The sequence below is a fragment of the Cheilinus undulatus genome, linkage group 1 (assembly GCF_018320785.1).
Source record: "Cheilinus undulatus linkage group 1, ASM1832078v1, whole genome shotgun sequence".
Lineage (NCBI taxonomy): Eukaryota > Metazoa > Chordata > Actinopteri > Labriformes > Labridae > Cheilinus > Cheilinus undulatus.
In genome coordinates this window covers 34,334,616-34,361,775 of record NC_054865.1, presented here as the reverse complement: position 1 = coordinate 34,361,775, position 27,160 = coordinate 34,334,616, and the positions used below count along the sequence as shown (strand labels likewise).

At 38.7% G+C, this 27,160-nt stretch overlaps 1 protein-coding gene across 1 annotated transcript in view; it reads left to right on the top strand.

Annotated features, from left to right (window-relative positions):
* zfhx3 (zinc finger homeobox 3) overlaps positions 1-27,160 on the top strand; it is a 460,260-nt gene that overhangs the window by 133,368 nt on the left and 299,732 nt on the right. The window contains exon 4 of the mRNA XM_041786249.1: positions 20,840-20,953. The gene's annotated coding sequence lies outside the window, so the exon portion shown is untranslated. The remainder of the gene's footprint in view (positions 1-20,839; positions 20,954-27,160) is intronic.

The following is a 27,160-nucleotide window of genomic DNA, read 5'->3' as shown; positions in this document are numbered from 1 at the left end:
CCACTCTGATCTAATGGGGAAGATATGAAAGAGAGAGAAGAGGAGGATGCCGTGAAAAAACTAAGAATGTGATGCTTTATTATTTTTCTGTATGTGAATTTAATATATTTAAGGATAATATTGTTCTGCTATAGTTACATTTGTTGGATGACTTATTGGAAAAAAGAATATACTGGAAACTTTGAATTGTATTTATAATCTAAACATAGATCTCTTGTTAAATGTTGTCATTTTATAATGACTTCATCTAAGTATTGAAAACATGTGTTGACACAAAGGTTTTCTTTGTATTTAAAGGTACACTCTGCCATAATTAGTAGGGGACCCTACCATAATCTTTTGAACTGACTTCTGATGATGATGTTTTAGAATAGATACTGCTTTTACCAATGGGTTGAAGACAGATTTTTCTAAGAGAACAATAAGGCACATGATATCATATTGTATCACATTGTTTTACATTGTGCCGTATTGTTCAGGTACACTTACTTAAAACATAAAAACGCCCAAGAAAGATAAGTTTATACTACTGAGTCAACACAGTTTCATAAGGCATGGGCTTTTCAGCTAGTGACCCCCCAATATATTGGTGTCAGATTATACTGGAGACCCCCACTGTCTATTTAGGTGGTTAAAACTTACAGTGCTTTCAATCATCACCTCATACACTCACCAATGGGCATGTCTCAAAGCTGGCTTTAGAGCAACACAAAGTTAGTAGGTAAAGTAAAGTGATTTCGATGTATTGACTTTAGCACTGAGGGGACACACTGCATTTAATAATACACAAGTGATGTCTGTCAGTGGAAACCTACACCCCCCCCTACATTTTTGTTGTCATGTGCAAACTTAGATTTAACCATTTTAACCCCTTAAAGCATGCTGTATCATATTTGATACATTCTTTTTTTATACCTCTATCTAACCAGTATGATCAAAAAATTACTAAAAAAAACTTCTGAATTCAATCTGATAAATGATAAAAAAAAAATACCCTCAAGTAGATTATCAGTTACCAAAAGCACCTAATGTATCAAATAAGACACAAAAAATATATATGTTAAATTTTATGGAAATTTTGATTTTTTGAGTTTCAGTAGAAAGTGACATAAACATTGTGTTGTGTTGTAATGTCCTGTTGTTCCCTGTTGTATGGTATTGTGGTATTGTATCTTATCGCTTCACATCAGATTATATAGTATTGTATTGTATTGTACCCTTTCGTATCTTATCGTATGGTATCACATAGTATGGTATGGTAGGTATGTATCTTACCCTATTGTATGGAATCGTATAGTATTGTATCGTATGGTCAAATTGTATCACATTGAATTGTATGGTATGGTATAGTATGGTATATGATATGGTATGGTATGGTATAGTATTGAATAGGGATGCACCATATTATTGGCCTGGTATTGGCAGATTAGGGCTGACAGCCTAATTTCGGTTGGTCAATTGGTCGAAAAGCTTTTGTCTAATCAAGGCCACCCTGGTCGGCAACTCAACCCTCATATAGACTACCGAAAAGGTGGAGTAAGGAACCCATCATGGATTAAACAGGTCCCCAACTAGGTGATTTTTTTTGTTTAAAACATGAACAACCAATCGATTGATTGGTGCCTTGGTGTAATTTCGGTTGATAAAGTTTTTCTTTGGTTGACTACAGGCCTGCGGCAGATATTAGCTGATAAAAGGCAAATATTGTATCAGCAGATATAAGTATTTCTGGCGATATGTACATGCAATATTTTTGTCTTGAATATCAGCATGTATCAGCAGTAAAATTTGGCCATATATTCTAAAAAATTAGTGGAGTTTTTGTTTGGTCCAACAGACCTATGTAATTTGAGGTCCTTTTCTTTATTCATCCTCATTCTTTTAACTTTAAAGTTTGCTTTAAGAAAAAAGTGTGTTCCTTTTTTCATCCTCAGACCTTAAATTGTGTTCAAAGGGCTGAATTTTTAGTTGTGTAAAACGTATTCAAATATCAGTATTAGGGGTGTAACGGTACAGAAAAATTTCAGTTAGGTACATACCTCGGTTTTGAAGTCACGGTTCGGTACGTTTTCGGTACGGTAATTGAAGCAAATAAATAAAATGTAATTTTAATTTTTAAATTAAATTGTATTAAAATAAATAGGCTGAATAAATTACATTTTTTTAAAGATTTATTTGTGGCCTTTTTGCGTTTATTGGATAGGACAGTGGACAGAGTCGGAAACAGGGAAGAGAGTGGGGAGAGACTTGCAGGAAATAGTGCCACGGGCCGGATTTGAACCTGGGTCGCCTGCGTACATGGCGCACACCTTAACAACTCGACTAGCGGCGTGCCAAATTACATTTTTATTATTTATAATGCTGCAGCCTCCTTTCAAAAGTTCTTCAATGGTTAAAAATATTACTAAATTAATATATTTTTGAGTTACTAGGTTATTTTCATTGATATATTGACATATTTATACCCATTCTTTAAACACTGAAATTTCCCAGCCAACTTGAACGCATCATCATACTACCGTGCGTTAGCTTAAGTATGCTAATTAGCATCTTTCCTGCTGATTTCAACACAGACTTCAGCACTTGATTACTTTTTTAACCAATGGTACCTACTACAAAGTTTGGGAGAACTTTTCACAGCCCATCTTGACGGATAAAGAGGTTAGAGCCATGTGAAATCTGAGGATAACTTTACCTTTGATGCAGCTGAAGAGTACCTCTCTCACTCCTCCGAGGCTGACATATGAAGGTAAAATTAATTTGATTCTCAGAGCCAGAGCACCATTGTTATAATAAAAACGATCTTAAGGAATAAGAAATTTATAACTGGCTGGTGAGACTTTGCTGTTCCTTCTCTTTACAGTGACGTTCTTGTTTAATGGCGCTTTTTCAAATGCTTTGATTGGTCCGCTGGATGACGTATTTTTAGCTACACAGCTGCTGAATAATGTCAGAGCTAAAGTTGTTGTCTTTGTCCACTGTTGTATTTTACTAGGAAACAAAGTGTTCCTAAACACTTTTATCTGGGAATATTCATGCTGTTGTTAGCGTTTGCTGTGGTTGCCAGGATGGTGTGACAGTGAGTTGTTCTCTGGTTTTCCTTCTGTGTATGAGCTTGGCTCCATATGTATTCGTTTGGTACATGTCTGTACCATACCGAGAGGCCCGTACCGAATCGGTTAGGTACGAATAAACATACCTTTACACCCCTAATCGTTATTGATATCGGTATCAGCTAAAATGAATCTGTAGATATCGAATATTGGCAAAAATCCAATTTCATGCATCCCTTGTATCGAATTGTATCACATGGCATGGCATGGTATGGTATGGTATAGAATTATTGTATTGTATCATTTTGCATTGTATTGTATGGGATTGTATAGTATAGTATTATATTGAGTAAAGCTGATATATATATATACATATATATATATATATATATATATATATACAGTGCTAACAAATTTATTAGACTACCACCCAAAGTAAGGTTTATGCCACAGCTGCCCTATAAAAACAGCATTGGTAATTACTAAAATCATTTTTATGTTTCTGCAATGGTTAATACACCAATATATAGAAGCTTTTTAACCGAAATGATATTTTTAATGCTAAAATATAATTATTATTGTTATTCATGAATTTTCAAATTTACTGATTTACAAAAAACTGAAAAAAAAAAAATAGTAAAACACATTATTACTTTTTGATTAATATGTCAAATTATAGTTATTTAATTGCATTCCTGAACAGAAAAATTAGTTTTAGTGGTTGAATGTTATGCTTGATTCATTTCTGACTTCTCAGAGAAGCCCAGTGAGCCGGCTCAAATTTGGGTATAAAAAGGTGAATTCAGTTTGAAATTCCTCATTCCTGTTCAAAATGGTAAAACGTGGAGAGCGCACTGAAAATGGAAGAGTCCGCATTAAAGCACTTTATGATGCTGGATGGTCTCTGAGACAAATATGACAGGTGGTCTAATAAATTTATTAAGCACTGTATATATATTTAAGCCTTAAATACGACCATTCTCAATTTCTCCGTCTTTCTGAAATTCTCCAATGTTAGATTTCTAGATGACATTTTTTGGTATAGTATATTTTTAATACAGTAGCAAAGACAGGTCCAACAATAGAACAGACTAATATAATGAATGTTTTTTTTTTTATATAGTACTTTCTGTCTGAGAGGTGACTTGTCGTACCCCTTCTTCACCTTTTCTAACATTCCCCAGTGGTACAAAGTCCACATAAAGTGTGTGCAATGCTTGGCCAAAATATCGAGGCCCCAGTGGAGGTTTTTGACCCTGTATAAACCAGCTCCAGGCAGCCTTTCTTAGAACACTTGTTTGTGATGTGTGTCTCATTAAATGCAAATGAGCTACGCTTCACTCCGCCCCTCTCTTCCAGAGGGTTTGCTGACAGTAGTACAGTTGTGTTTATCAATGCCTGGGGCAATCACTAAGTCAGAAGTTAGGGGTGGGTAACATTGTGATGACTCTCATTATGACATCACAGGAAGTGTAGATTCTGAGTGCACTGACAGATTTTGTGTTTTCAGATATAGGTTAGCCATAAAAAGGACTGGCTTGGCTTATTCCACATTTTATGTGTTGCTAGACACCAAAAAGTATAAAATACTAAAAAGTAGGATTATCACGCTATCTCATTTTAATTGATGGGGAACTTCAGGTAGCATAACCCCTCCCATCATCACATTGTCTTTTCTTTTATCAGCATCTATTAATTTCCGTGTCTTATTCTGTTGTCGACTCTTTGTCTCCACATCCTCTAACTCGATCGATTGTCTCCATGGCTGAGGTTCTTGCTCTCATCTGACCATGAGGATATCTATCCTTGGCTTTCTGACCCAGGTCTACCCACTGCCGCCTCGCCCTGTGGCTCCTTCCGAACTTTGATGGCAGCATCCATATCCATGTCACCAGCAGTCTGACACACACTGTTGGTCCTGCATCAATAAACATTTGGGGAGGGCAGATTTTTCGAAGCTGAATAATTTATAGTGCATGATTAGAAACTCTATCCGGAGTGAAGGATCTGGTTGCTTGTATGTTTGTCTTGGATCTTTACAATAAAACATGACCCAGTCTGATTAGAAAGTGCTGTGCCACAGAGCCTGTTGTATGTGTGTGTGACAGACAGTGAGAGAGGATTGGGTGTAAGTTTTGTTCTGAAAAGACTTTTGTGCAGACATAGGGGAAAAAAACTCTATTAAGACTGAACATTTTCATTAGGCCTGCCTTGTTTGCTCTTCTTTAAAAGAAAACTGGCAATTTGGGTGTGTTTAATATCACATTTTTGTTGTCGCACTGCTCACTGAGACATCTTACCCTTAATTATAGTTACAGAGAATTGTCAGATTGTAGAGCAGCCTCTCTGTACAATTTAATGAATCAATGGCAGTTGTACTGAATATTATGCCTTCTTCTAATATTTGAGCATTATATCTGAAAATAAAAATATCTTACTGTGGGAAAAACAAGAATCACTCATGACAGTTATTTATTTATTCACCCACACATTGTCCACAGTCCAAGGGACTTTTAATAACACATCAGAAATAAGAAATCTGTGTGATGGTGAGGTAAAACCCTGCATGACTTAAATCAAAAACACACTTGGTTACACTTTGGTTATTGCATGTCAGCCTTCACTGCCTCCACAGTGATATAAAAAGTCCTCCACCGCTGCTTAATGTCTCACTGACAAATTTACAGACAGATTAGTGAACGAGTCAAAGCCATCTGAACCTATTTACTGTCCTCTTATTTCATTCAATCTATAACAATTTACTTTTCTGTAGTTAAGTTCATATTAAAATCTTCTAACTACCTATAAAAGTAGGTCTGTATCCAAACAATAACCCTGAGTTTAAGACAGTAGAAAATAAATAGAAATGACATAACAACAGTTTAAAATGCAAAACAGGAGAATTTTGAAATGTGATAAAAAGGGTGCAATGAATTGGGATTAACTACAGAAACTCTGAGATTAATTGCAATTAAAGATTTTAAGCTTTTGACAGTCCTAATTTAATGACAACTCATTAGTTTGAAACCAACTAACAGTACTTTGAAAGATCTCGATGTTGTACTCTAAGGAGAGATGTTAAATCCTTATTTGTTATTTTTTTGAAGGTTTATTTGGGGCTTTTTATGCCCTCTTATTGATAGCAGAGGACATTAACCTTGCAAAGCAGATGGATACGCCTCTTTCCTTGTTTGTCACTGGCGAATCCATCTGAACTGTTTGAGCCCGGTTAGAAAGTGACAGGACCAATCGGCGACGAGGGGCAGTACTTTCAGGCACGGCAGAGTCGTGACGTAAACAAGCAGCAGCAAGAGCTGGTAGTTATGGCGGAAGAGCTTAGCGTGGATGCTGCTAAAGCATAAGTTGTATCAGAACTTGACAACAATTCTTTGATAAAGAAGAACAAAGAACAGCAGTGAGATGTTTTCTTTTCAAAAACAACAAAAGTCGAGTACTTCCATGTCTATAGTCGCCATGTTTTGCGTTATTCCCCGTAGCTGTGCACGCGCAGCTCGATAGCTGCTATGTCGCGTGTTTTGTTGCTTTTATTGGCCCGTAGAGATGTGACAGAGATAAAGTTCATCCAATCACACTCCGAGTTTTTTTCAAAGCCTCTGCCTTTTCTCAAACGTTTCCTATTGAAGCTTTCCATGCCATGTCCTGACCATGTACATGGGGCGCACTTAAACCACTAGGCCTCCTGCACCCAGTTAAATCTTTATTTGTAAGAAGAGATGGTTGTTGTCTGCAAAAAGCAACTGAAAAGTTGTATTTGCACTCAAGCAATATTATCTACCTAACATTGTTCCTTGAGGAACAACATAGTGGATTTTATTATGCTTGGAATCATGACCATTGAAATAAACATACTGAATTCTGTTATGAACATAGTTTTTGAAACTGTCTTTGAAAGCAAAATCGAGTTTTCGACAATATCCAGAGGTGTACTTTACCATTAGGCAAAAGCAGGCTTGGGGCCTAATTGCTTGAGGCCCCAGACGATTAGGAGACATATAATTAACTCAACGCTTTCTCTTGCACCCCCCAGTATTCTTGGAATTAAAAGGGGTTAAGAAACTCATTTCAAATCTAAAATATTACATAGTGGTCATGTCACAGTCATAAATGATCAAATGTAAATAAAATGTAATACACCTTTTTTCGTTTTTCTATAGAGAAATACCAAAAAAGATCATCATTGCTGTAGCTGTGTTATTTTACCAAATATTTTATAATACATATTATACACACTTTAGATCAAATACAAATATTTGGCCACATTTTGATACGTTTTGGTTAGTAAAACATGACCAATAAAGAAACACAATCCAAAATGGAAAAATAAAGATTGTCATTTGTTACTGAAATGTAACATTGTCATTTGGTTACCAGATTCCAATGGCAGACGATATTCCTCTGGATGTTTCTATACAAAAACATTGCTAAGTCATTTTTGGTTGGTTTTACATCAAGTTAAAAGTAGTACTTTCTTTGACATTTTGACAAGTAAGAATTTTAAAGGGGGAAAACTATGGATGTGAAGGGCCCATGCCTGTGTTCATCTAGGGCCCCAAAATCATAAATCCAACCCTGACAGTATCAAACACTTTTGAAAAGTCCAGAAATACACTGATTGCATGTTCTTTATTGTCCAAAGCCGTATGTATCCAATCAGTGAGTTGCTAAAAGACTTGAGAGATTTTTCTGGAAGCCAAATTAGTGATTATAAAGAATATTATTTTTTTGCCTCAGTGTTTCATTAATCTTTTAAACACCAGCTTTTCAAGAATTTGAGAAAAACATGGCAATAAAGAAATAGGGTGGTAATTTTTAAAATGATGTGGGGTCACCTGACTTGAATAAATGAATGACTTTGGCTCCTTTGAAGAGTGATCTCAACCGTTCAAATAAGACCATCAGATTTAATTGATACAGAGATGTAATACCCACAGTTTGGGCTAGATATTTCAGATAGGGCTGGATATTATTGGATATTGTATTCTCTAGTCTTTTAGTTCAGTAGATGTATTGTTTGGTTTGTGTGAAGCAGTTTATTACAACTTACCAAGGTTGATCTTACAGCAGAAAAACTCCCTCACCAGGGTGCCAGCAGTGAAATACAAAAAGCATTTCTCTGACAGGGGAAAAATAAAAACTTTAAATCATTATCGTTATTCAAACTGTGCATCTGAACCAACACTTTAACACTTATTTTTCTCTTCAATCTTTAGCACCAACATCTGAAGAGATACTAAATTTAACTTTAAAAGTGATGCATTCTTCCCCTCCCAGCAGCGCCCTATCATGGTAATAAATTGCAAAGGAATATTCTGAACGTTCAGAATCTGAATCCCTTCAGTTTTTCACAGTTGATGTAAGGCTGGCTGTCCTTTACTGCTTCTCTTTGTGTGTCAGAGGGACAGTAGGGAGAGCGTGAACTTCTCATCATATAGTAGCGAGAGTAAGCGTGTATGTGTTTGGGGTTGGGGAGGGGGGTGTTATGTTCATTAGCACAGTCAAAGTGCCTGGAGGCATACGCAGAGAAGGAGTGAGTGAAGGAGGAGAGTGGTGGAGGGAGGGGATGGGGTGGGGGGTCTTGTATGGAAATTGACCAGTGTGCTGTAACTGTTCATCTGGTGTAGGCCCCTTTGAAGTGAGCTGTTCAACACTGCAGCCGGCCTTGTTCCTGATAATTGCCTAAATGATCTCCGTGGAGCGCTGGGGTTGTGTTACAACTGAACTAATCCAGGGGCAACCCCGCTGATTTGACAGAGAGCTCTTCGCTATGTCACCCCCCCCCCCCCCCCCGTGCCCAGACAACAGCCTATCTTCCATTCTGTTTCGTCTGTTTATTGGACTAACACAGTAGGGGGTGTCATGGTAGTGATGTGGGTTCTGGAGGCATGGAGTTGGGGTGGGTGGTGGGGGTTCTGTTTGTTGTTGGGATGATGGCCTCTTTGCTCCCTGAGCTTAGCCACACGCTTAACCCGCGCTTCTTGACATGGTACTCTCCTCTCGGCCTCTATTGATATGCAAACGAGCCATGGCCCCGTTTGCAAATGAGGGAGGAATAATTAGTCAGGAGCACTTAGCAACAACAACAATAATACACGCGTCTGATCCAGGCTGAGCTGCTTCTTTCTTTGTCATTTGAGCTGCTGCTGGCAATCAGACAAGTTAACCCCCCCTCCCCTACCCTCCAACCTCCTCCTTTTTCCTCCACTGCAGCACCAGAGACACTGGTGGGTGGTGGGGCATCCACAACAAGTACAGTGTTTGGCCTTTTGGAGCCTCAGCAGGGTTTAGGGAGCCAGTGGAGCATGGAGGCCAAGCAGAGCCCTAGGCCAAGAGCAGCGAGTACAGAGCGCAGCCTGGGTTGGAGACCTCGACGGTATGCAGGGGGGGAGGTCAGAGCGGAGAACGAACCAGAGAGGAAGTAATGTGGATATACCCCGAGACCTGAGCTTTACAGGTCCTGAAGGAAGAAAGAGAAACAAGTCACACACACGTCAGTGAAAATAGGCAAGGCTTAAGTGGAGGAATGAAAGTTCAATTTTCAGTGAGGAAAAGTACTATGTTAATGTTGGAAGAATGAGAGTAAACACAGAGAGGAAGTTGATAGAAACAAAATGGCCGTCCGGAGAAATAGAACAGCATCCATTTCGGGAATATGACTCGGTGACTTGACTGGAAAAAATAGATTATTATGTCCAATTTACATACAGCACCAGGGCTTCAAAGAAGGCGGGTGTCATGTTAGAAGTCCGGTGTCAGGCGTAATGACGAGCCCCCCTCCCACTGTCCCAGGACAGGCCCGGTGGCAGGGTATCAGGTAGACTAAGGTCCCATATAAAAGCGGCCCCTATGAATTATAAATCATAGGCCACTGGAGCCACAGCCTGTGGGATACAGAGGGGGTTAGAGGGACTATATTCCCGGAACAAAGGACAGTGATGGGAGGGAGGGTGTAGGTGGGGAGGTGGTGGTTTACTGTCATACAGGAAAAGTTAAAGAAGGATGGGGAATTTATTTATTTATTTGGATCTCTGTTTGCCACTACTGAAGGAGCAACTACTCTTTCTGGGATCCAAACATCAACACAGATTCCATAACATTGTTAGAAAATCAGTGCTGCAGATTACATCAACTGTTACATTTCTTAATGTTGTCTGAGAGTTCATGATGTTCACCAGAAGTTTGTTTTATGTCATCAGGTAGTCTTAAAGAGCATACCCAGGTATCCCAGCATGGTTTGGTAACCCGTCTGTATAGTTATAATCCAAACTGATGCAACGGATTTAGACTACATGAAAATTAATAGCAGGTAAAAGTCACACATCCCTGCAGACCCTTTTTGAACAGGCTACTATTAGGCTGGCCAATTAGACTGTAGGTGATCAATCTCATGTTCTAAACAGAGTATAAGGTACTGCCCTCTGGTAGGAGCTTCAGACTTGTAGACCAAAGAGTTATAAAATGATTGTATCCCTGAGCCTAAGCTCTTAAATAATGGCAAATAAGGCAGGATTGGCACAGGACTGTGATTTATGTTTGCATTTATTCACTGGTACTTTAAGAATCTAATGTGCCTAATCTTCACGATTTTTTAAATAATGTAATAATACTGAGTGTTTTGTGTTAAAATGTTTTTTGTTTAATGTGTATGATGTTGACACTTTTTATATCTGCAGCATGGGTAAAAAGCCCCAGACAAAGTTTGTTTTATCAAAACTCCAAGAAAAAATAGGGAAAACAATAATCAAGTCATTATCAAAGCATCAGTAGTTATAAAAACACAGTAACAGTTAAAATTGAAATGATTAAAATTATGATTAGCCCACTGACAATTGTAAAGGTAATCCCTCACCTCACCATATTAAATCTTTATAAAAATACAGTCTCGAATCTTAAATTACATTTTTCCTCTTAAAACAATGAAGGAAGTGACGGCAATTGAGACACAACAATACATTAAAAGATAACCATGACCCTGGTTAATGGTGTGATGCTTTATTAGTAAGTTTGGCAATCATGTTATAATTTCTATGAGGGTTGTCACAGAATTTGAGACTTTGATACACTGTAAAACTGAGCAATAATGTTTAGTAGACTTAAGTTAAGATATATAGAACTCAAACAATTAAATGTAAAACAATTAAGTACCTGAAAACAACAGTATTTATTCAATAGCAAGTACTTAGACATTTTAAGTTATATCCACTCAGTTTTACTTGCATTTCTATTTGTTAGCTTGACATTTTCAAGTTCAACTACACAGTGGAAACTTTCCTTACATCAAAATTCTGTTTAAATCCAACTCAATCAACATGCTTAAGTATTTCATAAAGCTACAAATTCTTTATCCACTGCAATTTTCCCTTATTTCTATCTCACACTTAAAAGTTAAACATTCATGCCACTCAAAGTAGTCCAACTAAAGTGACAGGTACTGAACCAGGAAGTCCTCTTCCATCATGGTCAGCATACTATCCATTGGACATTAAGGTTGGCCCTAACAGATGGGACTTCTCTAACTGAGTCAGTAACTTCACTCATGGTGCAAAAGTGTCTAATGGGAAAACTTTGCAGATTAAGCGGGTGTCAAATAATTTGAGTGCAGTTACAAAAAAACTTAGAGTGAATGAGTACTGTTTTCTTAAAATTAAAAAAGTATTCTATTCGTTCAGAAAACAGAACTGAAATAAATGTTTTGAATTTTAATTTTAACCATAACTCTTTTTTTTTCCAAACAACCCCAAACTCCGTAGTCTTACAGTGAAAAACTGAAAGTTGCACTTAAACTCAGAAAGCACTCTTCCAGAGAGTTCAGTGACTTATCCTGGTCATTTTGAGGATGTTCCCACGGTCAGGACTTCTCTGAGTCCCCTTTACTGAAAACCTTAAGTGTGTTCTATTAACTCTGAAAATAGAGACAAAATAGCTATTTTGGATTTTTAAGTCATCACAACCTTTTTTTTTTAACTACTCTGGTCTGACAGTCATAGGATACACGTAAAAATCAAATTGTATGAAGACCCTTTTACCATACAATGACAAAAAAGGCAGTCAAACTTTTGCATTCTTTAAATTGCAGAAAGCATTGCAACATAGACTGTGTGCAGGAGTTTTCCTGCTTTTTTATGTATTTCTTCTTCTCTCACACACCTGTCCTATGAAGTAGATAAACATGACTTGCACTTCAGGAGTGCTTCTAAATGTATGCCCTGAAGAAGTGGACCTAGCTTTGTCTTTTGGTCTGGGTTTTACTAGTAGTCTGAATTGGAATATTTTTGAAAGTTTCCTTCCTTATCAGTCCTACCAATCATTGAAATAACATTGACTTTAAACATGTGGTTCTAGGAGGTGTCAAAACACTTAGATAGTTTGAAAGAAAAAACAGCGTTGAAGAAAGTATTTTTAACACATTTTTGCTTCCTTACTTTAAATGTGAAAATATTTTCCATGTGTGTATTTTTACCTCATGGTGAAGCAAAAGGAAGGACTTAGATTTCAGAATATTTTCTCCACCCTTTTGTGTATTGGCACACATACACAAAAGAGCACATGTGTTCTACTTTATGCTTTCTTCATGTGAAAAGATTTCTAAACAGCAGGACTTTTCTGGTCGTCTCCATTGGTCAGTGGGTTGAAGGCCTGGTTCAGTCTGAGGTGATTGAATAGAAATATTGTTTTTTTTCCTCTTTTTGGGGGGGTCGGGGGGCATGCTGATGAAAGGTTGATTGATATGGTGTCAGGTGCTCTGTGATGGATTAAATTGTGTGTGCAGACGTGGCCCTGGCCAGTCATGGCTGTTGCTGCCTTTTCCGCCAGCCACTGCTGCGGTAGCTTTAAGAAAATTTGATTTTCGCAGCTCAGAAACACACGGCAGCCCCTTTCTCTCCGCTGCCTGACTTCCATTTAGTTTGAGAGTGCACAAGTGATTCTTTATTGGATGAAATCTGCGCCGGATTGGATAAAGTGTTAGAGCGCTGAGCCATCTATCACTATCACCGCCCCAGCTCCAGTTTCATTTTAAAAGAAAAGAATAAAAGCAGAAAAAAACAGAGAGGAAGAAGAGGAAAAACAGACAGCCATAGGATGTTGGAGATTTGAAAATTAACTGTGGCAAGGGAAAAAAAGATCTATCCTCCAACCACTAAGCCTGTTTCCTCTGGTGGAGGATACCAAGCTTTTCACTGTAGAGATGCCTCCATGACTCACTACACTCTAGCTCTCAGCTCTCATGTCTACTGACCAACAGCAGCCTTCACCTGTTCACACTGTACTACAGAGGCCTTGCCTGTCTCTCATAGTTGATATTTTCACCTTATACAAACCTTTTAACAGCATTGACATCTTGTGCTACTCTTACAAATATCAAGAAATATTTGTTTCTCCTAAGCTTTGAGGAGACCTGATACTTATTCAGAAGACATCCAGGTCTTTTCTGCTGAGATTGCATTTCACTAGTATCAAAGTCAATGATAGTTTCTGGTGTTCTTTCATATTTTTTAACGTTTTAAGCAATGTTGTTGTATGAATGAATACTTTATTTACATGTTTGGCCATTTACATGACCCACCCCTCTCGGAATTCTCCAGACACATGAGCTGAAAAGCTGACAAAATGCCAAAATACCTCAGAATAAAAATACTCCAGGAAGTGGAGTTCAGAGTTCAGTACATCATCCTTACTATGTTGAAGGTGGTTCCCACAGGTGGAAGTTCTCTAACTGAGTGGGTAACTTCACTCATGGTGCAAAGCCTTTCTGGGAAACCAGTGCAGATTAAGGGATGATTGTCAAATAATTTGATTACAGTGACAAAAATAACTTAAAACTTAAAATGTGTTCTATCAACTGGGAAACATACAAGCGAAAGAGTTATTTTGGATTTTGAAGTTAGAACAAGTCATTTTTTTAACAGCATTTTACAGTACACTCATTTCCCACGATTTTAAGTAGCGGTCACCAACCTCTTTCCATTTTTAGATCCCCTATAATATTAACAGGAAAAACTATATTTACCCACCCACATTTATTGAATAAATTACACATATATTTATGTTTCAATCAGTATGGTTTAATTTTGCCCACATTTAAGCTAGTAGATACCAAAATCAATTGATGAAAAGGAAGAAATGAAACACAAACTCCTCTGACTCCGACTCCTTTTAAAGGTTAAATTTACACGTTGATACAAATGTAAGAATTTCAGTATGGAAAGAATGCATTAAAACTCATTTGAAAATGATTGAAGTGAAATTTGCATTTGATTATACCAGTGCATACTCATAGTTCTTCAGATCACTCTGAAAAGAATCCCACAGTTAGACACCAACCACGGATATATGAATATGTTTTAAAGTGTAATGTGATGCTTAAAATTACATTTCCTCCTATGTTCCTCATCATCTGAGCTAAAAACAAACTACTTTTGCAGAAAATCTGGTTTCTCTCTGCTTTTTTTTTAAGAATGTCTTTTGGACATGTTTGCCTTTATTTGGATAAGACAGCTGAAGAGAGACAGGAAACACGGGGAAAGAGAATGGCGGAGGACATGCACCAAACATACGCTGAAATCGGGAATCAATCCTGGGAACAGTGCGTGGAGGACTACATCCTCTGCTTGTGGGCACCTGCTCTACCCACTGAGCTACACTGGCATCCTGTTCACCACTTGTTTTCCTTGAACATAACTTTTGTCTGCAAATCAACCAAATCTTCAAATTTCATTCATTCTACCTTAATCAGTTCTCTGTTTTTCTGCTCTCTGTCATTTGTATTATGTAGAATCCTTACCACTCCTTTCTGCAATACAAATGATTGTTTTATTTTGATAATCTTTATGTTACCTGAAATTTCAACACAGTAACTAAGATATGATAAAGTTAGAATCTCCTTTACCTTGAATGTCAACAGAAACATTGCTTTTTTAAAAACAGATATTTTCAGATTCCTATGTTTTCACATGAGCTATGAGCTTTTCATGTTAGTATACAATCACACCTAAAAATCTACACTAACTATTTTAATATGACTGCCATCTATGTTTTCAGTGAGACCACCTCATTTTCTACACTTGCTACTAAAATTTTTAAGCTGTCAAAAAATGGTGTCATCTGCATATCATACACAAACTGATAACTTTTTAACTTCACACCTGTAATTAACATCAAATTTAAAAAGTATATGCCCCAAAACTGATCCTTGTGGGGCTCCACATTCGCTAATCATGTACTCAGATTTATGAGCAGAAAATTTCACATGTCGTTGTCCGCTATCCAAATATCTATTTAACTACTTCTCTAGTTTTTAAGATCTATTTGAATGGCTTCAGTATATTTTTGCAGAAGGCAGTTTGCAGGCTGATGACCCTTAATTTTAAGAGGGATTCAGACAAAGCAAATATATTATCAAAGCAACATTTTATTAAAGGACTATCCTCATTTAAGTAAAATCAGAATATTGCATTTTTGACAGTGTAAGTAGTATTTTGTAGCCTGGGTATGTGTGCAGCTTAAAAACCAAGTTCATATAAAATGTTACAAAACTTTAAGCTCCTGTGAGAAATGTTTTGTTCTTTGATTTTGGCACCCTTTGTTAAGGAAGTGGTTTACCTTATCCATGTGCTGATCCTATCCTTTGGCATGTGAGTCATATTCAAAGTCTATTTTTGTAATACAATATCAATGCCGTTGTCTGACATCTACCCACAGCAGCAATCAGACTGTTAACCAGTGCTCTTGTTAGCTTTCTTAGGGCATAATATCTCTTTGCAGATGTCTTACTTACCCTGATTTTCAATCCCTAACAAATAGACATTATACATTCTAGTCTGAATACACTATATTTACAAAAAAACTGCTATCAATTTAAAGTAGGTATTCTGCATTAAAACTCTACCCACACAGTTGTGACAGTAATATGTAGGTTTAGACAGGTGAAATTCCTTCAAACAGCTAAGTCAGCCTCCAGGTATCTGCTACTCTAAATGTGTTGAACCAGCATTGTAACAGAGCATCTGAACTTACAAACCAGCACTCCAAACTGTGTATCTCATCAGTCCTGCATCCCCAGTCCATCTTCTCCCATCCCATCACAGTCCAGTCTTCACCTGTGAATTAGTCTGACTTGTTTGTTTGTGCACATCTGACCCTCTCTCTTCCATTCATTTTTAAACACTATCCCTTATGTCCTCCTGTCTGTCCATTAGTGCTGTGCTGCATAAAGCAAATGGCCGTGAATTTACCTCAGGGCGACACAGATGAGAGCATCAGCAGGACAGAAAGAAGAAGAAGAAGGAGGAGGAGGAGGGAAAAAAAGAGCTGGGGGAAAAGGCGGCAAAAAATAGTGAAACTCCTATGTATTTCATTTCTTCTTACATAATTCATTTTGAAATGCATCTTGGATGATGTAAATCTGTTCAGAGGCACCCTCTGTTCCAAGCCTTTACCCTTAAATGTCTCTGTGGTTGGAGTGTCCTGAGGCAGTTTGGACCCACCAAACCCCCCCACCCCAAGCCTTAATAAATCATTATGGAGCAGAGCCCCACATATCAAGCTGGTCGGAGACCTCTAATGAGCGCAGGGACCAGGACTCTGCACAGCCCCAGAAATATTTTATTAAGAGCACATTTAAGCACACACACACTACTCAGGATGTATGACTACATTGGTGTATCACATCTGCATCATAAACAGCAAGCCTTAGACCACAGACAGTATGTGGAGTAAACTGCAGCTACCTCTTGTCTTCCAGTCTGGCTCGTCTTGTAGCTGTCTCTGAGTGCCCTCTATGGAGCGCTTGGGTTCTTTTTACTGGATCCCAATGGCTCCTTTGGGGCCTTGTGACCTTTGCTCTCATGGTCTAGTTATGATGGCCCTTCAGAGATGAGGACATATTCGCAAGTCAGACTCAGGTCGTCTTCCTGAATAATGGTCTGCAGCTTCTTTATGTCTATTGTTTGCTTTGTGTGCGAAATGTGCAGAATTATGAAATTATTCTTTGATACAAGCCTTGACACTTTTCAGGATTTTGTTAAAATACACCCAATTATTTTTATAATGACCTCTGAGCCCACTGATTTCAATATTCTTTGCGCAAAATATTATGACAATTAAATATATTCCTCTTTTCTTTATCTCGTGTTGAATTAATTGAAGAAGTCAGAGGTTGCGCTGTAGCATTGACTTTAAACCTGAAAGGCTTATACAGTTGTATAAGCTTTGTTTTGAATTCGCTTAGCAATCTTTTCTTTCTGACAGCTTTCTCAAATCAGGCACTTTTGTGAACACAGCTTTTGTGCCTTTAAAACAAGCCTATGTGCTTCTGCTCATGTATTTTTTTTCTAATGAATAAATGCAATTTAAACCAGGAGGTAATAGAAAAAAAGAGGAATAAAAAAGATCATGGCTCTGGTTAAGGCCAGTCTCTTTGATTCAGCCAGACTATCATTAAAGAAATGCTCAGGCTCTCAGCTGTGAATCCACCATTCAAAAAATACCTGACCTAAGATAATGGCAAGTACATTGTTAATGCATCATTATTTTAATAAGTTGGAAAATTACTTACACCTCTGAACAAAGTCAGAATGAGCAAGGACTCGCTGACAGTAATAATAAAAGGTAAGAAAGTCTTTCTTTTAACTTTCCAACATCCAAGAGTGAAGAAAACTAGTGAGAGAAAAAAAATCTATTCACTGTTGTTTCATCTGACTCTTTTCTTCCCAGGCACAGAGACGCCAGGCTGATTAAAGATGACTAAAAACTAAAACCGACCAAGCTACATACCTCTTCTCCTTCCTCCTCTCTTCAACTTTTATTTTTAATGGAAAATCGGCCCCAAGCTCGTTTACTCAGGAACAGAGGGATATAAATGTTTTAAAATTTAACCAAAAAAGAAAGAGAAAGGGGAAGAAAATGGAATGGCAGAAGGAAAGGATAGGTAATAAGAGAAAGATTTTAATCTAAATAATTCATAAAGCAGTCCTTCAATCCCCCTTTTTTCTCTCTGCTGACTGGTGTTTGATGAAGATACAGATTTTTTCTCTCTGCTGGGCTCCAGTGAGGTAAATGCTGTGTGGTGAAGATGGGCCTCCGATAAGGCCCATATATGAGACACCTACCAGGGGGAGAGGGAAAAACTGTGTTGTATAGGGAGGAGCAGAGCAGGGCTGGATCAGAAACAAGGTTAGAATGGCAGGGGAGGCCTTATGGGAGAGCAGGGGAGACAACAGCTCAGACTGCACACTGATTTGAGCACTTGGTGTCACCGGGTCAGCGAAAGGCTGGGACGCCCGTGAGATGGTGAGGCAGGTTTATTTGTAGAGCATCGTTCATATATAGAGACTCAAAAATATACCATTGAAACATCATTTAGCTAAAGAAGACATTAAAACATATACACTGCAGTATAAGCCCCCAAACCTTTGATTTTACAACTTTCAAATTGTAGAATGCAAACTACACCCACGATTAGGCCCAAGTTTTCTCCTTCAGGTCCCTTCTAACATGCTAAAAATTAGAAAAGCCTTTTAAGTCATCTTTTCAGTTATACCTAGTGTTTGCATAGGACATTAAATAATGTGGAGTATTTCCAAATAACCTGTTCTTGAGTAGACACTTTATTTTAAAAAGGCTGAGAATCCTTATATTTCTAGGCCCTCTTTTTTCTTAAATTGAGCTGCTTTGCAAACCAAAATTTCAAGACAGTTTTGGGAAGACAGTCCATTTCACTTACAGGTCAATCAGCACTACCTTTTTGCATAAATCTGCCTTATTTACTGTACTTTGTGCACTGATGATTTGATTGTAATGTCTAGTAATCAGAGTGAACCGTACCCTGGTCTGTTAAAGTCTGGAGTAAATGTGCAGTCTGAGTGTGCTGTTGAAGAAAACGAGATGAGGAGGAAGAGGGCTTTGCTGCTCTGAGGTACAGCCCTCTGATCTCCTTTTAAGTTGTAGCCCAGCATGCTCAGCACCAGAGCCAGTCAGACCTGCAGCCCCCCAGGGTTCAAGCTCTGCTCAAAGGGTTCTCCTCTCTGAGGCTCCTCGGCGTAAGCACCCGGCCGCGGCTTCTTTCCACCTCAGTGATCACACACACACTCCCCGGCCAACGCTGGCTTGTTGACACTGTGTTTGAGGAAGCGTTCTGTGATAATGTCCCGGTATTGATCAGCTATATCTGTGATGATAGCTGCTGGGAGAGCGGCCTGAATTCAATCTGGGGTTATACTGGGAGACTGGATGGATGGCTCAGTCTGCTGCACAGGGAGGGTGTGAGGGTGTCGGGGTGCAGGGTTCACCAAAGGTGAGGGTCCCTCCCTCCCCATCTGTAGTCCTGGGAGTCAAGTTCAGCCAGAGGGTCTGTAGGGGGACAGGAGGTCTGGATGCCATGTCCATCTGGATCAATCTGCATATAGAGGCCAGCTGATGGAGACGGCCCCTCTGTAGTGACAGGAGAGGATGGCTGAAGGGGACGCTTGATTTGGGAAATGTGATTTTTCTAAGAAGTGACGACTCAACTGCCTGCCTTTATATTTAGCTAATGGAATGCAAATTGATTTTCAACATCACATCACTGCTTATATCTTACTATTTCATGTTGATTTGACTTACAGTATGGTTGCAACAGAAGGATGTAGTCAATTATGATTTTACTGGAAATGAATAGAGGTACCATGATGAAGGTGTTTGTCATGTGGATTGAAATGTTGCAGCTTATAGTACATAATGAAAAAAGAACTTTTAGTATATTTTCTATATGAGTAATATACTATATATTCACAGTACCCTAGCTTCAAAATTTGATGGTAAAATTGGGACAATCTTTTGATTTCAGCTAGGAAGTATTGATGAAGGTTGATTGGAAATTTAATTGGGTGGGATGAAATAAAATTTTTCCCTCTTCTGTTATATGGCAACATAAAACATACTCCTTTTTTATGTAAAGAGTGTGTATTTATCATATATGATCGTCAATTTTATAGCTTTTTTGCACTTGCTGAATAGTTTTTTTTTTCTGCTGCATTTGTATGTCTGAGTGTGTTTGTGTGCATAAGGCATTCATAAGATTAGAGTGAACCCTGTCCTCCCTGAAGGTGCAGAGGCCAGGCACACTGCCGCCGCTCATATGCATGTCTTTTATTGTCTATTGTGCGTAATCACGGTCCTCTCGCCTCTCAATGCCAGACTTTTGACCCTTTTTATTTCTCTGTCCATTTTCAGCTGCCCCCGCCACCTAACAGGCATCAGACTGCTGAGCAGATGTGCAGGGAGGGGGCAGCGTGTGAATGCAAATCAGGCCTTCTGAAAGAAAAAAACAATCCTTTTCACAGTGTGGATGACAGAATAAGAAAAAGTAGTATAAGGCATGTTGAGTGTTGTTTCAGGAAAGTGATGGATTTATTTTTTAAAATAGAAAATATGACTTACACTCATGAGTCAGTGTGGGAGGGATACGGGCAGTGAATGTGTGTTTGTCAGCTCACGCACGGGTCCACGCATCTTTTAAACATGCAAGCGCGTGCGTGTACGTGTGCGTGTCCCCGGGCTAGACAAAGCATGCTACTCGTTGGCAGTTCCCCCCTTGTCACTGCAGAGGCCTCAGTGTGTGTGTGATCAATCTCACGTGGACCAGTCATGGTGTCAGGGCAGTAGTGGATCTGACTCTCCCTCTCTCTCTCTCTCTCTCTCTCTCTCTCTCTCTGTCTCTCTCTCCTCGTCTTCCTCTTTCTCTCTCTTGCTCCTCTCCATCCATCCTTTCCTCTGACTGTGGGACAGTATAGGAGGAGTGCCAGGTCAGGAAGCGAGTCGATCGAGTGGCCATCTTTTTTTCTTGGAGGATAATTAATGCATGCCAAGCTGGAGGGCTGATCCCAACACCGGACTTCTGTGAACAGGTACCCATGTTGCCCTGCTCTCTTTCACTGTGCTGACTGACTGACTGATCCGCTGACCAGCCCTCACTCACACTTTCACTTCTTCACTCTCTCTCTCTCTCTCTCTCTCTCTCTCTCTCTCTCCCCCTCCCTCTCTCTCTCTCTCTCTCCCTCTCTCTCTCACACACACTTTTTACACACACTGCACACAGCATGTACTCCATGCTCATCGCTGAGTAACTTTTAATAGTGTTTGCAGCCTGGTTTCCCTTTTTGATCTCCATTGTGTGGGTTTGCAGGTTTACAGGTGTACAGTTAGAGAGACACGTTTCCTGCTCTGAGGTGGCAAATGTCATGTTTTTTTTTTTTTTTTCAAGTTGAAGTGGGTTGTCTTTACTGCTCTGGGCTGTACTAGGTGCTTCTGCACCTCTGATCGCCTCTGATCGACTTTCTCAAAGGTTACAGCGTTTCTCTTTGCTATGATTTTGTGTATTTGAAGTGTTATTCCTTGCTGAGATGAAAACCAAAATATGTGGCAAACTGTGTGATGATCCTGAAGCAGTTTAACTGTTGGACTGCTTTGCAACATTGTTTTTTTATGCCCTGAGGTGGTTACTGGAGTCTTTCCTTTTTTAAATAATAAATGCATGAAAATAAGTTTGAGAAAAATAGATATGCTTCATTTTCTTGAACAACTAAAACTTCAAACTCTACATTTACTTCTATTTCAAACTGTGTGACTCTGCCTTCTTCTTAAACAACGATTCTTTACAGTTATTAACCAAATATGGGGCATTTCCTTCTTGCTATGCAATCAGATCTACTGCTGATTTAACAGTCTTGGGCATATTTACTGTTCAAACAAGGAGTACAGAGTCAAAGACTGATATGGAAGCTCTAGTTTCATTTCAAAGTGGCTTTTTTCTACAAGTTTGCCCTTACCAATTACTTTTGATTGACATACTGCATCAACTTCCAGATTCCTGTAGGCCAGCAGCTACTTCACAGGTCTGAAGCAGGAGGAAAAGGTGTTTCCTGTAAATGTCACCTTCATTTTTAGATGATGGGATATTTTTCCAAGGGGTCAGCAAAAGAATTCCTGATGGGTTTTGCTCTGAAGCCTTTGCAAAGGACTTCATCTGGGTCCCTTTGAGTAGCCACTTGTCATCGCCTCTTGTGCTGCTTTGTAGTATAACTTAAGCAGTCCATCTATTAGAGGATAGGTGAGACTTTTAGGAGTTGTTTAAAACTTAATTTACACGTACATCACCAGTTCAAGAGCTTAACGGCTGACAAATGAACCCCTGCAGCATTATCTTCCAAATGGTCTACAGCATATGATAACCTATAATCAATATCACCAATTACGTGTCAGACAGAGGCTATTGGTCATGACCTGTCTCTCATCAAGAGACTTTCTGAGGAAACAGGATCTCTTCTACTATGCAGATGCAGGAAGTCCATTCAGATGTCATTGCAGACACCTGGGACCACCTGATATCCTGACTTTTTGTTTCTTCTCAACGATTTTCTTCATCATTTCATGTTCTACTCCTTCATCCTCATCTTCCTCTTATTCCTGTACTTATCTTCTTCTTTCTGGATACTCAAAGTGGTCTCTACTCAAGCAAAAAAGACAACTAGGAGGCATGACAAAAACATATGGGGGTCTGTGTGTGGTGTTACAAATTTCCAAATGATGAGGCGGCTTATTTTTGTCTAAAGTGATCAGATTGTTTCATCTTTTAGAGCCTGAAGCTTATTTTATTAATTTGGATCAAATTAGAATGTTAGGGCATTTAATTAATGATATTTTCTTTATTGTTACAGTCATTTTATTATTTGATACATTTTTTAGGATACAAGTCCCCTCATTATATATATCTATCTGAATAAATAAGTTCAGAGAAACTGCACATTTTATTCTTCTTGAAGCTTCTGGAGCACTTCTGATAAGCAGCTCATGTGCAATTTAGTTCACAAATCTGTTGGAAAAGGGGGTCACACATACAATTAAAACAGTTTTCATTTCTGAAAGCAACATTTTACACTTCAGCAATCCAATATCCTCTAACTCCAAACAACTCCAGATGTGGCATTAAAATAACGTTAAAATCAATTAGTAAAGAACAATTGTATTATAACAAACAAGCATAACATGTATGATATCCTTACTTAACAGAAATAGTGTACAATTTCTGCAGGCACCATACCATAAATATGATATATTTACTGTCTGTCCCAAAGGTCAGACCTGATGTGGGAAAAAGGCATTTAAATCTGCTGCTCCCTCTGAGTTGAAACTCAGTGAACTGATCTCATTGGACACTTTCAAGAGGAAGGTGAGGCAGACACACCTGGCTGCAGATGCTTTGATTAATTTACAAATGTGGATGATTTGTGTAAATATTTGCTGCTTTAATTGTTATCCTGTGTCTCTTGGCACATAGACTACATATCTTGCATTTTGTTTGCTGTCTATGACTGCTCTTTCTTTGTTTATAACTCTGTTTGCTGCTGTCATGGCCAGGACACTTTTAAAAAGGACATGTTTGAACTCACCTAGGGTTTTCCCTGCAAAATAAAGGTAAAATAAAAATAAATAAATAAATTAAATACATCATTCAACATTTATGATGTTTATTAGCTGTTAGTATGGGATGCTAATTCTAAACTGCACCCAGAGTTTTTTCACAATTTAACCACACAGCGTGTATATTTTGAAGTTAAGAAAATCATTTCAAACATTTTTAACGTTGGAAACTTTTCAGTTCCTTTGAGTATTTAAGTAAACATAATTAGGGCCTCATGACACGTAGTTCCGGTGCAAATATAAATGTAACTTTTTATCTGTGAAGATTAAAAGTCCTTAATGTTTCTGTTTTTTGTTTCTTTAATTATTTAAAATAAAAAGAAAAACTTTAACTGAGGCACGTGCACAATTAATTTATTTTTAGGAAATGTGCGACAAGGCTGTCTTTAGTAAAAAATGATGCACTCAAAAGTGAATCAAACATTTTATTTTTTTAAATTGCCTTGAACTCCGTAAAGATGCGCTTTTACTGAAATAACCGACGTATATTTTATTCTTGATTGCATTTCCGGTTATGTCAAATAGGCCTTTTAGTTTAGTTTGAACATGTAATCAAAATCATAAATGTTTAGTTAAGTTAATTAAATTAATCTCAGATCTATCACAGGTAAACATTTAGTCAATTTTAACAGCGAAAAAATAATGAAAATAATGTATTTATGCTGCTGATTTGGACTGGCCTGTTTGGTGCTGCAGAGACGTGCAGACAGCACGCGCTGTGTCTGTGTCCCCCGGCTCTGTTAATGGTCACTGGCTGCAAAGACCTTGAACTTCAGGGGCTGGTTGGGGGGGGTTAGACATTGAGGGGGGGTGGGGGGCAGCTGAGAGCCATATGCCTCCATGTGACTGCTGTGACACCCAGCCGCAGAGAGAAAGAGAGAGAGATGCTTACCGGCTCTAGAGATGGGGACAAATATCCACCGCCTTCTGAATATTTTTCCTTTTATTTATGTAGCCTATTTTATTTATTTCAGTTTGCTTTAAAATAAATATGCCGCATTTCTTTTATTCAAATGGTGCTATGCATGTGATTGGCTGTGGATTTACACTTGAAATGTGACAATAAAATGAAACCACCATCTTGACGCTTTGCAAAATATCCGGAATGAAATTGATGACTTTCAGAAAGGCTTTTATTTTTAAACGTTTCTCTAAAGAGGCCTTGCATTTACATAGTCAGCCCAGTGAGGCTGTTTGGGCCTATAAAATATTCAGTGTTGAATATAAGTGATGTGGAATATAAGAATCAAATAGGGGCTTAAGTTAGGGTGAGTTTACTCCCCCTCACCTCCGCACTCACCATCACCCTCATCCACACTCTCCCTCCTCTACTGTCCCGCCTCACATTTAGGCCTCTGTTCGCCCTTCATGGATGCGATGGCACAAAGGAGAGGCTAATAGCTTACTGTAAGCAGTATAAATAGAAACACCGGGGCAATAATTATTTCACATGCTCTTTACAAAGATGATCGCTCGTCTGCTTCCGCGGTGTGCTTTTTTCCCGAACACGGACTATTTTGTTTCACAAATGTTAATTGATTAATGATCAAACCTCCTCGCGAGTAGATCCATTTACATCCTGCATTGATGTTTGAGGTTTCTATTTTAGTTGCACATCAATTTGGGGGCTATGTAAGACTACAGGCCCCATCCTCTGTAGCATCTATACGATATGTCAGCTCGCGCGCTAACTATGATGTCATGTTTGAAATCCCTTTGGTGTTTGAATGACTGAAGGTAACTCTTCATAATGAGGCCTAAATAAACATTATTATTTCTTTCTTTCTGAGGGAGTTGAGACGAAGGTGAGGGATAAATAAATGATGTTTGGGGATGAAACTTGAAAACAAACTCACGTATGTGAAACGTCTGATTGTGGCAGGTCTAAATATGATTTGTTTGCCAATTTTAGGTCTACAAAAATCTTGCCTGATGTCAGATTAATATTTAGAACTTCTCTTGGATATCTGACATGAAATAAATTAAAAGAAACTTATTTTGCCTCTTTAATTCTAAGGCGGACAGGGCTGTTTTTGTAGAGTATAAACAAAAGGCCTTTTATCGCACTGAAGTGGCGCTTTATTTTGAAAAACATTGCCGTCTTTTAAAAATAATAGCTTGAATATCAGCCAAAAAAGACTCCTTTTCCCTTTTGTCTTTGAAGTAATTTATATCAAAGTGTGCCTTGTAAAATCAAAGGCTTGTGTACCCTTTTAAAAAATATTAATTCAATTAGTTTTAAATTCCACTAGGCTTTATAAGGAGGATATTTTCAGAATAAAACATAGGCCTGTTGCTCGCAATGATGGGCCTAATTGTCTCCATTCTAACAAGTGTCCTATTAGAATATAATGAATATTAAATAGACGGAATAAACTTGTCAGATTCAATTGGATCACGCGCCGCATTCCTCAACAGTTGGCCCGCGAGGCAATTAATACAAGCTATTACCCCGCGATAAAGCCTAATTAGCCCCGATTAGCAGGAAAAAGGAGGGAGGGGTGGTTAATTGAAAAATCCTTCAGGGGAGGAGGTTGCTTGTGTATTGTACACACGGGGTCCTTGTAAGCAGCTCTCACTGGTAAATACTATTCACATTCAAATGAGAGTGACAAAGTTTGGCACGCGTCCGCCTCCCTCCCTCCCTCTCTCCGTTCGTCCCTCCCGGCCTGCTCCGCCTTTTGTTAACCTGACACGTATTTGGAGGAGCGAGATTTAGTTAATTCTGCACGAGGATGGCACTGTGCCAGAATCCCAACCTCAAACACGTTATCATTAAAACAATATCCTACTTTTCTCCTTTTTTTTTGTCTGCCATTATTGTACTTTATAAAACGCCCTCTAAAACAGGCGCACGCTGCTGCAGCGCGCGCACGCGCCAACAAAAGCGTACACCAAAATAATCTCATTGGAATAAAAAAGGAGCAGTGTGGGCCGAGAATGGACTTAAAATGCATTTAAGCTACAGTATAGAGAGCAGAGCTCTGCACCTGTCTCCCTCTCGCTGCAGATTTACACCCCTCCTGCTGCTGCCACTGACGACTCTCTCCTTTCTCTGAGTGTGTGAGAGATAGAAACTGAGTGTGTGTTTGTGTGTGACCGGCCATGCATGTCATATTTGCGACCGAGACACACACACTCCCACACGCAAACGACGCCTTTCCTGCGGCATTTGTCTCTTTCTTGTGCATTACAGCGAATATGTGACCTAAATAACCACGCTATTGTCTGTTCCTGCTTTTAGACTTCTCATAAGAATAATCCGTAATTTTGCACGTTTTGTCCCCCCCCCCCCCCCGAATTCCCCCCTCCCTCTATCTCCACCATGTCGTCGTCTTTGATGAGCGTAATATTAACATGATAAGGAGATGTCAATGAAAAGCTCTTTACCTGACTGACTGAGCAGATGGCTCTGTGATGCTGCCTCTAATGTAATATTAATGCATGCGGGGCTTGTTTCTTATCAGGAAAGATCTCTCCAAAATTGTCCTCCACAGGGACCCACTTAGAGTGAAGCACACATAATGGAAATGATCACTCTTTTTTAGCCTGCCTCTGAAAGATATCACTCCTTTTTAGACAGAAAGTGATGAGAATTTGCACAGCCTGCTGCATTTAGGCCTTAGATGTATTTT